Source organism: Schistocerca americana, chromosome 7, assembly GCF_021461395.2.
Source record: "Schistocerca americana isolate TAMUIC-IGC-003095 chromosome 7, iqSchAmer2.1, whole genome shotgun sequence".
NCBI lineage: Eukaryota > Metazoa > Arthropoda > Insecta > Orthoptera > Acrididae > Schistocerca > Schistocerca americana.
The window spans coordinates 305,135,581-305,147,347 of record NC_060125.1 but is presented as its reverse complement, the minus strand read 5'-3'; positions in this window follow the sequence as shown (position 1 = coordinate 305,147,347).

Genomic DNA, 11,767 nt, shown 5'->3' with positions numbered 1-11,767 from the left:
TTGACATGAGCAGAGAATTTTTTTAATTATTGGAGGAAGCTACGACGATTTTGAGATTTGACTGAGGTGTTATGATGTTATTTTTACGACGACGATGTGTATTATGCTGCTGCGGTATGTTTATGATTAATAGGCTGAGGCTATATGAGTTATTTGATTATGCTTCATATTTATAATGACGAAATATTGACGAGTGTCGATGGATACGTATATGTGTAATAAGGTAAGGAGTAATGAATAGGGGGTAGGGACTCTTGACTTGTGAAAAAGGATGTTGGAAACCAAGAATCGTACTTTAAGAGTTATGACATGTGTGAATCATGTGTGAATGTATCACAATGCCACTGAAAATTTTTTTGGACACTGTTATATTTATAGGGTTTTGTTTCTACAGATTTGCAACGCTAATTCTTGACCTGTGAAATATTTTTATATGAGACTACCACGGTAGCAGAATCTCCTATCGTAAATATTTCCGTACGAAAGTTAAGTGACCACCTGCACGTAATGCGTCGCGGGCACCCAGCTGTGTCAGACGCCTGGAGAAAAAGCCATTATTGCGAGCCCTTTTCAGCGGCACAGGTAGCACAAAAAAAAAAAGGGGGAGGCCATTATCCTTGGAAATATTCTTACATCTGCAAACCTGATAATGACAAGTGTCTTTCTACGAGAATTGAGAGCTACTGACTTACGAAATGCCACATAGCTATTGAATGATGTTTTTATGCTTTGGTTTGCGTAATTGCTTATTTCATTTGACATCTGTTTTCCAGCTGTGTTGCAGCATTGCTTTTATAAAATAAAATGCATTTGCTAATGTGAACACTTTCTGTCAACAGATCTATTAAATAATTATTTTATGATCCACATTCTTTAAAAAAGGAGCACTTGGAAAGAACAATAAGAAGGAACTAGTAACTGCATTCATAATTTTCTTTTCAAGTAATTGGTAACTTTTTGGTAGAATAACTTCTTGTGGTGCACCACTTTAATTACTTAGACATTAAGATGTGATTATACATTTGCCTTATCTGCATTGTTATCTTTAGTGTACTATTTTTTCTACTTGAGCTATGTCATGTTTCGATATAAGCTGCTGTTTGCCAGGCATAGTGCTACTGAACTTTAATTTGTGTTACTCTGCTAAGCCAGATTTATTTTTTTTTTTGCTGCACAGTGCCCTATATGAGTTGTAATATTGCAATTGCTTTGGCATTTGTATTTTTGTCATTGATGTTTGTGTTAATTGTTTTGTGCTGCTGCATTGCCTCGTCCCTTAGTTTAGCATCTGAGCTCAGTAGATTTAAGTTAGCTTAAGAGGGGGTAGACTATATGAGAAACTGACTATGGAGAAGAGGTAAAGAATGCATTGCGAAGTTATATAAAAAGGATTTGGGCCCAAATGAGTATTGTACAATCAGAAATAATTATTTTGAAAGAAATATGAACAGAATACAGAAAGCATGCTTGGATAAGATTTTTTTGGTGGAAGCAAAGGTTGAAATAAGACGAAAAATCTATAGAATGAAGTTTTGGGATAGACTGCAGTACCAAATGTTACACTGAAAACGAACCCTGTCCTTTCCTATTGGTGTTATCCCACTATGTGTTTGTGTACCCTTGAGTATTTGTTTTCTTCCTGTCTCTGTGTAGTTTCATAGAATTTTTTCTTCTTTTAATATTAAGCTACATTCACTATGATGAGGAATACTGTTATCCTCGAATATAATTGGCATTAATAATATGTTATTTACTTTGTAAAGATGTTTAGACATTATTTACTCTGTTTTGTGTTAATGCTAATGTGTGAAGTTGATGTTTCAAAAGTTATTGTGATCTTTTATGTATGTACTCATGTCATAATTCCTGCAACACTGACGTATATGTCTATTTCTATTCTTTTGTAACGCCTGTTTTACTACAAATGTTATCTGTATTGTTATGTTCTTTAATGATGTATTTTGTACCTTTGTTATTGTATTCTTCTGTTATAAAATTGTAATTGTCACCAGTTCATGATATTATTAACTTGTAAGTTCCATTTCACTGCACACGTTTCTGTTGGTCATAGTATATGGACAATATGTGAGAAGTAGGGACTGATAGTGTTTGCATGTGTGTTAATGATTCAGCAAGGGACTGGATAACAGCATTGCTCGTTCTAAGGACAATTCCAAAAAACTTTGTGAGTGCTCAAGTGGTGGTTTATGGACTTGCTATATTCTCTGCAAGAATCTTCGATGGTGATTGTGCACCTGCACAGTCGCAACGGATGGCTGCTGGCCGTCTCTACCAGGACTACAGTGGGTCTGCACCTCTGGTGGCCCACCAATACCATTATCTCTACAAGGACTACAGTAGGTCTACATCTTTGATGATCCATCAATACCATTATTTCTACAAGGACTGCAGTGGGTCTGCACCTCTGGTGGCCCACCAATACCACAATCTCTACCAGGACTCCAGTGGGTCTGCTCTGTGATGACCTACCTACCAATATTCATCAAAACTTCGACTGACTCTGCAGTGGATTTGCTCTGTTGTGGCCCATTACCTGTCAGCATGTCGAGAGTCAGCACTGTCTTTCCGTTGGAAGGACAACACTACTTCTTCAAGACTGCATGGAAATCCACTACTTCTATGTGCATTTTCTTTTACTGCTTGGACTTTGAGAAAAACTCTGCATTTTTACTGTGATGAACAATGTGGACTGTCTTTATGGACTGTGAGAAATTTTGATCTTTTGACCAACATAATATTAATAAGTGTGTGCATTTTATATCTTTGTTACTGTAATTGTGAAAAATTTTTGTCAAATCTGTATTGGCCAGTGCCCAACACCATTTGTAAAAATTTTTATGGGGAGCATGGGGGCTATGTAAGTAGGCTGTTTATGTTTTCTCTATGTAAGTAGGCTGTTTAGGTTTTTTATTGGTAACGCCACCTCTGTATGACAATCACTGGCTGTGCTGTGGGCAGTCTGTGTCTGCTTTGCATTGTTGTAATACTCGCCATTGTAGTGTTAGGCAGCTGGCTGTGAACAGCGCGTAACGTTGCGCAGTTGGAGGTGAGCCGCCAGCAGTGGTGGATGTGGGGAGAGAGATGGCGGAGATTTGTAATTTGTCATGAACTGATATATATATTATGACTTGTGATGATATCAAGGTAAATACATTGTTCGTTCTCTATTAATATCTTTCATTTGCTAACTATCCCTATCAGTAGTTAGTGCCTTCCATAGTTTGAATCTTTTATTTAGCTAGCAGTAGTGGCGCTCGCTGTATTGCAGTAGCTTGAGCAGCGAAGATTTTTGTGAGGTAAGTGATTTGTGAAAGGTATAGTTTAATGTTAGTCAGGGCCATTCTTTTGTAGGGAATTTTGAAAGTCAGATTGCGTTGCGCTAAAAATATTGTATGTCAGTTTAAGGACAGTCTTGTAAGAATTGTTCAAAGGGGACGTTTCAGGGTAAGCGTATTGTACTGTACCTTAAAGAGCTGCCCCAGGCTTAAATAGTACCCAAAAGCCGCCTGAATCCTCATAGCCATCGTGCAGGTCAAGGGGAGGTGTGTCAGGTGGCACATCATGAGAGCGAGATAAAGGTTGACGAGTGACATTCGCTTCAGCATATCCATCGACCGTAGGGCGTTTAGTTGTACTGGCGTACGGACTCTGAGCAACAGTTAGAAGTGGTCCGCAGCCGTTCCCGTCGTCCCCTTATAAAAGGTGATACCCAAACATCGGAGGGTTCTCACTACAGGTGAGGGTCCATCAGTTTCCCCATCTAGTCCACGCCCCACATGCATGAATTATGATTTTTGGAAGTCGACCTCGCTGCCAGCTACCTTCCCATAGTCTGTAGCCAATCCACTGCTGATTGAGTCTGCCTCTCATTCCAGACGAGGAACACGATGTCATCAGCTTATGCTCTACATTTGAACGAGGGATGCTGCAGGGAGATCCCGGTAAGACGACGGTGAAGGTCTGCGAGGCATGGTTCTAAGGCGATCGCATATAGGAGGATCGAGTGTCTGACTGATCTTAAGATTAAAAGTCTCCGTCCTCTCTCTGTTGATCACCATCGCTGATCTGGCGCCGTGCAACAGCCGAATCACTGCAGTTGTCAATAATGGCGAGACACCCTTCCTATTCATCACTGCCTCGAGGTACAGATGATCCACTTGATCAAAAGCATGATCGAAATCTACAGCAACCAGTGCTCTCCGAAAGCGGCATCCAGCGACGAGGGTGACGACATCACAATAGTCTTCCAAAACTGTGTGGATGTTACTAATGCCGCCAAGACAAGTCTGATCGGCATGTGTTCGATCCGTCAGCGACGTTTTGATATTGATGCCCATTATGTCCATAAAGATCTTGTGGTCACTATTACGGAGGGTCAAGGGGTGATAACCACAAGGCCATTTACCACCAAGGGGCTTGGGTATCGAGATCATGAGCCGTTCTGTGAATTTAAAGAGAATCGGTACTTCTTGCTGGAGAAGCTAATTAAATACGCGTAACCACAAAGGTATCATAATGGTCACAAAGGCATGGTAAAATTCCAAGCAGAACCTCCAGCTCCTCGGACGTAATTTCAGATAACACGTCTGCTTCCCCCCTCACGCGTGTCGCGTCTGGGATCACTTCCAGGACGTTCTCCGGCTCCCTCTGGCCCTCCCCGCATGGAATCTGCTAAAACGATCCGTGAACGCCTGTGCTATTCCCCTTTGTGTTGAAAAGCGACGGTCATCGTCGAGATCGATCTCATGAATTAACGTCCTTCGTCGTCTTCTTCTTTCCTGTATCACATAATGCATTGAGGGAACCTCGTTGGGCAGGCAATCCTGCGACCTCATGCGTATCATCGTACCCACCATTCTTAGCATTGCAAGTTGTACCAGCTTCGTCTTGAATCGGTGGACGGCCGTCTGGCGTTCTGGTGTAGGTGGTCGAGCGAACAGTTCCCGGAGGGCCGTAATGCAAGAGTCAGTCGTGCGCTGCCATTGAGAAACCTCCTTCCTATAACCTATTAATGTCCTACGTAAAGCTGGCTTTGTGCACTCGATCCACCACTGTGGTACAGAACCGTGAGAATTTCGTCGACGGAGGCAGCCACGCCACGTATCCTCCACCAGCATTCTGCATCATGCAGGTGGGAGACATTCATCTTCCAATTACCCCTCCGTCTCCATACTTACTCTCTGTCAAGGTTAATCGTACAAATATATGCCTTATGGTCTGTAGACGCCGTCGGCCAGATTTCTGCGTTCACCGTCGACATCACTAACGCCGATCCAAAGGGCTCGCGGAATGGCTCGTAAAACATGTATATCATGGTTGGTTGCGATACTTCAGGTCCCATGTATCGACTAATTCCATCCCGCTGACCATCTCCCGGGATCCTTTGCTAGGAGTATAGTTAGGATGTTCATCCTTTCTGTCGAGCACATAATTACAACCTCCGCCGAGTATGCAAGCATCGAATCGTCCACGGAACAACGGTGTAAGCTCATGGGCGTAAAAATCGGCTCTGTCTCTTCTCCTTTCCGAGCCTGTTGGTGTGAATATATTGATCAAACGTATTCCACCTATGGTCTCGGCCGTACCACAAGCAGAAGGCAAATACTCTACTTCATCTGCACGTATCCCTTCCATCAATAGTATCGCGGGGCCAACGCCTCTCTCGTCACACGGGGAACAGTAAATATCGTAAACAATAAAATTTCCGAATGGGGATACACCCGAACTTCCTGTAATAGCGCAATGTGTAAATCTGCTGCCTTTATCATGTCACTAAGCATCTTGGTTTTTACCGGCATCCCAATGCTATTGATGTTAACAGACCCTACCCGACATGCTTGTTGCATGGCTGTCAAGGTAGACAGAGCATCTTACAGTCGCTAATTCTGCCGAACACAGGCTGCTTTCTTTCTAACGTCCCCCTCCGAACCCCTCATACTGTCTGCCGTTATTCCGTGCACTCTTACACCGGCAGAGTGTGTGGGGCAGTTCCTCCAGCATCATTTGTTCCCCACGGGGTGGGTCTTCTGACCAGTCCCCTAGCGTCACATCGTTGTTGTGCGTTGTAGGCGCCGTAGCCTCCTCAGTAGCTTGCTGCCATCGATCGAACTCCTCCGCTGTTTCTGGAGCATCGTCATCGGAAGGTCGTGTCGCCGTCCCGCAGGCCATCCTTGCATCCACGCTAGGCAGTTCATCTGTATCCATAGTCATCTGCTCTCTACACGAAAAAGCCTCAGAATTGCCTGCTAGACCAGATTGGTCGTTCTCCACCGTGAGGCGGCGCTTCTTCCGGTGTTTTGGTTATCGCTGTTTTCGTTGACGAGCCTCGGAATCAGAGGTCAGCATGGCCTCTGGTTGGTCATGGGAGACGTCGGAATTGTGCGCCGTTGAATTATCGACATCTGCAAGTGCCTTATCTGAAGGGGCCGCGAGCGGCACCGGAGAGAGGACGTCCTGTGACTGCTCCAGTCTGTCCAGTGGAACGTCTTTCTTCCGTGGCTCGTAACGATCTGCCTCTTTCTGTGCGTTCCAGTACGTTTCTGTCTCGCGGCCCTTCGTCATCTAGTAATTCAGCAACATAGGTCAAGGAGAAAACAGTCGGATGCTGCATGAGTCGTGGATCATCCTGTGGCAGCTGTAACAACCTTCATTGAGTACACTCAGAACGTATGTGTCCCGCCTTCCCACACCCATAGAACGTCCTTCGTTGTCCGTCGTAGATGACAATCACCCTGCAACCTGCGATGTACAAGTATGACGGAACATGTTTTCAGGGTTCTACCAGTATTTGTCCGCCGCCATTGAGGATAGAATACGTTTTGAAACTCGCCCTTTTTTCAGCTACATGGGATAGGACCGTTCCGTAAGGACGCAGGGGGCTGTCACCAATTCTTCTGACACCTCGAATGGAAGCTCAAAGACGCAAATCATTCATAGTCCCATGTCGGCGTGTTCAGCTGTAACCGCTCCAACATACCCGTCCGAATGACAGAAACGAAGTCCTTGTCGGTGTCGGAATAGTAGTTCGTCACATGCCGCTTCAGTGCTGAGTTTGACATAGACCACGCTGCTGATTATAGATGGGAATATTCCAACTAGAACGTCAGGTTCGATTTTTACCTCGTTCCGTAAATAACGATCTATCTTGTAAGCCTTCAGTTGAGCATATTCGTTAACAAAACTAAACGTCAGTGTCGGTTTGGGGAACGACAAGGTCATGATTCCTTCTATGTACTACCGCGGAACACCGCTACACACTTAACGTATACACCTCTCACGCACACGTGCGGCAGAGACGTGAGCACCGTCCGAACCGCTGCGCCGCTGAAGGCTGACGCGTGCAACTGAGCTACCCAAGCTCCACTCGCGATCCGTCCTCACAGGTGCTGGCAGAATGGAAGCGGTGACGACAGTTGGATGCCGGTACGGTATCTCAGCGTGTTCGGTCAGAGAGCTGGCTGGTCTCTGTAGTAAGAACTGAGTGAAGAGATCAACAACGAACTTCAACGGATGTCACGTGACTTTGGCTACGACAATATACAATGGGAAAAAAAAGAATGATTGGTGGTAGAACACTTGCCTGCGGAAGGCAAAGTTTCCGAGTTCGAGTCTCGGTCTGGCACACATTTCTAATCTGTCAGGAAGTTTCAATAGTATATCTTTCCACTGGTCGAACCGGCTCACAGCTGCCATTATAGCTGTATCCTTAGCTATGGATGCTCAGCAGGGTGTAGTTGAGGTTGTACCATCCCTATTCTTTCTTGTGATGAATCGCATATCATTTGCAAGGTGAGCAACTGACAGAACTATAACAGGTATACTGTCATGACATTTTAATGCAGATACATGACCTTTTCTATTGATGATGATATTCCCTCACATGCAGGTGGAAAACGTTTTCCAGACAGGAGCACAAGGAGGCGATGTGGAGTAATTTCATGTGTAGCTACTGCAACGTAACACTATGTATTCAACATGTTTTGAAAAATGTCATAAAATATTAAGCTGTCAGTAAATGAATATGTTTTACATAGTAAAGGTGCTTACTTTCTTTGTTTTATGGGTCCTCATCCGTAGGAGTCCACCTGCATAGCTGAGTCGTAACATGCTTGTCTACCATGCAGCGGGTCTGGGTTTGATTCCCGGCCTGGTAGGAGACTTTCTCCGATCGTGGACTGGTTGTTGTGTTGTCCTCATCATCACCGACGAGCAAGTCGCCCAATGTGGCGTTACCTGAAGTAAGACTTACCACCCGGCGTCCGAACTTCCCCGGACGGGGCCTCCCGCCCAACAATGTCACACGATGATTTCATTTCATCCAGTGATTGTTTTAAGTTGGACGGATACGTTCCGCTGCACTTTCTCCTCAGCGGGACATATGCCTCTCAGTTAAAATAATTATAAAACTATAAGCAACAACTGAAATTGAAAAAAATGGCCTGACTCGGTATCAATTCCAAAAGAAAGAAACATTTTCTTTTTTTAGTAATATGAGAATCTTTAAGTAATTTGCTCACGAAAGGATTAAGAGCGAATTCTCAGAACTGGGGCAGGTACGTTACCGCGCAGGTTCCACTGACGTACTGCTATCTCTACTGCAGCCAAGTGAAGGTAGCGGCGGCTAGCCGACACAGGTGGCGGTCTGCAGGTCGCGCATCCAATCAGGAGGGGGCAGATGGCCCCGCCAGATAGCGGCGTACCTGCCTTAATTTTCTCGCTATTGTCTTCCGCTGAACACAGAGAGCGGGCCGTGCCTGCCCGGGGCCACTCCCTCGCCCTTTCAGCTCTCGTGAATCAATCTTCCGAGGGAGCGCGCAGCGTCAACCCAACAAAGGGCTTATCGGCGCCGCTATCCGACCTGGCGTGGCGGGACTCACCCAGCCCAGCCCGCGCCGTCTCGTCTCCGCCTTACTTTATTCCATTCTTTTCTCCCTCTGTGGCAGCGCAGCGCGGGGCCGGGCCGCTCCCGGAGTAGGCTGGCATTATCTCGCAGCTCGCTGCCTCGCCTTGTAAATCAGCTGCTGTCGAGGTAGGCACAGGTGTCCTACATTCGTCCCGTCTGGGTGCGCCCCATTCCTGTTAAGCTGTCGGGAAATCTGTATCAGCAAGGGAGGGCCGAAGTGCAGTCGTTGTCTCTTCTGCTCTCCTTCTTTTTAACAATAAGGGAACTGTTATTTTAAAGAGAACAACAACCAATAATAGTTTGGAGGGTGATGGTAATAAACATTTACGAAAACACATTAATGTAAGTGAAGAATTTCGGTGCAAGGCAGTTGCTGATGACCGACACATTCTCAAACTTACGATGCAGTTTTCTATGCCAAATTCCTCCTGTATAATGCAGCATTACCCACTGTACATTTTAAGGAAATAATTTTGTTATAAATAATAGCTGTTGTTGATGCGGTAGTCTTCACTCCAAAGAGTGGTCTGATGCAGCTCACCATGCTACTCTGTCTTGTGCAACCCTCTTCCTCTCCGAGTAACTACCGCAACCTACAACCTTCTGAATCTGCTTAGTGTATTCATCTCTTCGCCGCCCTCTGCGATTTTTACCTTCCTGGCTTCCCTCCAATACTAAATCGGTGATATCTTTGAAACGTCCCCTTAGAAAAATTTATGAATGACTGTGCTTAAACTGACACACAATATTTTTAGCGCAACACAATGTGACTTTCAATAATACCTACAAAAGAATGGCCCTGACTAACATTAACTTATATCTTTCACAAATCACTTACCTCAGAAATATCTTCGTTACTCGAACTACTGCAATACAGCGAGCGCCACTACTGCCAGCTAAATAAAAGATTCAAACTACTGAAGGCACTAACTACTGATAGGCATAGTTAGCAAATGAAAGATTTTGATAGAGATCAAACAATGTATTTACCTTAATTGTGCTCAAAAGTCGCAATATATATAGCAGTTCATGACATCCAGTCTTACAAATTTGCTGACTCTGATGTACACACATCCAGATCATCTGCTCTCAAAACTCCACCATTTCTCTCCCCACATCCACCACTGCTTGCGGCTCACCTCCAACTGCGCAACGCTACGCGCTGTTAACATCCAGCTGCCCAACACTACAATAGCAAACAACAATGCAAACAAGCCAGAGACTGCACACAACCAACGTCAGTGATTTTCATATAGAGCGCCACGTGGCGTTACCACTATAAAAACCTAAACAGCCTACTTACAACTTGATCCCTCAGAACATATTCAAACAGCCGATGCCTTCTTCTAGTCAATTTGGGCCACAAATTCCTCCAGTAAAAATGGCCATGTTTAATACCTATGTCACATCTTAGCACTAGAATGATGCATCACGAGAACTTACTCTAGCAAACAAGTTAGCAAATCGTAAAAAAAATTATTTATGCAATTCCTGTGAAGGGAAATGTCTATTTATGTTCCCTCGTTTTCTTGGAAGTAGATCACAAAATTATTATTTACTGGATCTGTAGGCATAAAATAACTATATTAGTACATCTGTTAAATTTTATCTTAACCAATGCTGCAGTGCAGCTAGAAACTAGATATTAAACAAAATAGGCAAATATGTACAAAGGAAGGCATGAAACATCATTCACTAGCCATATGGCATTTCATAAGGCAGTAAAAAAATTTACCAACTAGAAATACAGTAGTCATAATCAGGTGTATAGACATAAAATATTTCTCGTTATTTCATTAGGCATTTCAGTAAATATAATCTATTAAGAGCTCCACCGTGTAATCATATGTTTTCAAGTTTGAGCGTGTCGTACTTGATATGCTTTCTATAAAGAAATGACAATACCGAGGATAATGGCCTCCTTTTTTTTCTCAACCTAGTGGCTTTATTTTCTCGGGTGACTGTCGCTCTGCTGGGCGCCCACCAAGCATTATGTCAAGATCACTTACCTTTCTTACCGAAATTTACAACAGAAGTATCCGCTACAGTGACAGTTTGATACAAATAAAATTTCACAAGTCGAGAAATTACAGTAGAAACAAAATCCTATAAATATAACAGTGTCCAAAAATTTTTTGGTGGCATTGTGATACATTTACACATGTACAGACATTTCATGATTCTTAAAGTACGATTCTTGGTTTCCAACATCCTTTTTCACAAATCAGAGTCCCTAACCACTACTCATTATTCCTTACCTTATTACACATGTACATATTCATATTCATCAACACGTCTTCAATATTTCATCATAATAGATACATAGCATAATCAAATTCCTCATATAGGATCATCTCATTGATCATAAACATACCTCAAAGCATAATACACATCGTCGTCGTAATAATAACATCATAACACCTCAGTCAAATCTCAAAAACGTCGTAGCTTTCTGCAATAATTTCAGAACCTAAAAATATTCTCTGCTCATTTCAATAGTGTCATCTACCTCAAACGTACTTTAAAAATCATGATCCCATACCAAATACATCATACAAAGCTCTCAAAGTATCACAATGGTTCCGAAAAACATATGAACAGTTTACAAAGTACATACAAAATACAATTTCATAAGTGTGAAGTTATCCAACTATGTATTTACGTAAACATCTGTCACTGATGTAGTAATATAAGTGTTTGTCTCTCTCAGTTAAATGATCAGATAGCTGTGTAATTTATGTGTTAAAGAAATATGGTACCGATATGTAAAGTTGCATAAGCAAATACCATATTAGCTAGGGCTCCTTGTGCTTGGCAGAGACATGGTACACAAAGTAAGCGTGT